This window comes from Lutra lutra, chromosome 3, assembly GCF_902655055.1.
Source record: "Lutra lutra chromosome 3, mLutLut1.2, whole genome shotgun sequence".
Classification (NCBI taxonomy): Eukaryota; Metazoa; Chordata; class Mammalia; order Carnivora; family Mustelidae; genus Lutra; species Lutra lutra.
In genome coordinates, this window is record NC_062280.1 from 139,260,545 (window position 1) to 139,262,004 (window position 1,460).

The 1,460-nt window shown below is 49.7% G+C and overlaps 1 pseudogene; it reads right to left on the reverse strand.

Annotated features, from left to right (window-relative positions):
- Positions 1–346: 346 nt before the first annotated feature.
- On the reverse strand, positions 347–1,253 carry LOC125096394 (40S ribosomal protein S2-like; annotated as a pseudogene).
- Between the last annotated feature and the right edge of the window lie 207 nt (positions 1,254–1,460).

Genomic DNA, 1,460 nt, shown 5'->3' on the forward strand with positions numbered 1-1,460 from the left:
ACTGACTGAATTTTTTCACTTAGCATAATGTCTTCAAAGTTCATCCATGTTGTAGCATGTGTCAGAATTTCATTTCCCTTTAAAGGTGGAATAAAATTGTATAGATACAGATATAGGTATAGACACAGATGTGTAGCTATAGGTCACATTTTCTTTATATATTCATCCACCAGTGGACATCTGGATTGTTTCTACCTTTTGGGTCTTATGAATACTGTTGCTGTAAATGAATATAGGTGTACAAATATCACTTCAACTCCCTGTTTTCAAATTATTTTGGGTATATACCCAGATACGGAATTATTTGATTAAATGGTAATTCTTTTTTTTTTTTTTTTAACAAGCTTTAGTTCACTTTATTTTTCTTGTATAAACTATGTGGTAGCTACAGCTGGAGCCTGGGTCCTCTGCACAGAGACTCTGGTGTGGGTCTTCACAAGATGGTCCGTGAACTCCTAATAGGGAGACTTGGTGAACACAGTCTCCTTCCAGAGGTCAGGGGTGAGATAGCTGTAGGTCTTGGAGATGGCATCAAAAGTAGCCTTGGCAAAGTTCCCCAGGGGGTCAGTGCAGCCCCTGGCCGAGGTGTAGCAGTCGTCGATACCGGCCATCACCAGCAGTTTCTTGGGCACAGGGGCTGAGACAATGCCAGTGCCTCTGGGGGCGGGGATGAGACGCAACAGCGCAGAGCCACAGCGGCCAGTCACCTTGCATGGGACAGTGTGGGGCTTGCCAATCTTGTTCCCCCAGTAGCCTCGCCGCACAGGGATGATGGAAAGCTTGGCCAGAATGATGGCCCCGCAGATGGCAGTGGCTACCTCCTTGGAGCACTTGACACCCAGACCGACGTGTCCATTGTAATCTCCGATGGCGACAAATGCCTTGAACAAGGTCCGCTGGCCGGCGCGTGTCTGCTTCTGCACAGGCATGATCTTCAAGACCTCATCCTTGAGAGAGGCTCCCAGGAAGAAGTTGATGATCTCAGACTCCTTGATGGGCAGAGAGAAGAGATAGATCTCCTCCAGGGACTTGATCTTCATGTCCTTGGCCAGACGGCCCAGCTTGGTGATGGGGATCCACTCCTTGTCCTCGGCCTTGCCCCCGCGAGCTCCGCGGCCTCGGCCCTGGCCCCAACCACCGCCTGGTCCCGACCCCGGATGCTGCGGCCGAAGCCTTCGCGGAAACCGCCCCGGCCTTCCATTCCAGGGCCCCCGGGCCCTCGGCCCTCCTACAGCACCGGCGTCATCCGCCATTTGGTGTTCTCTCGGAGAGGAAGGATTAAATGGTAATTCTATCTTTAATTTTTTGAGGAGCTACCACACTGTTTTCCACAGTGGCTCCATTATTTCAAATTCCCACCAGCAATGTGTGAGGGTCCCAGTTTCTGTCCATGCAACACTTACTATTTTCTGTTTTGTTTATAATAGCCACCTTAATGGATCTGAGATGAAGAAGCATGG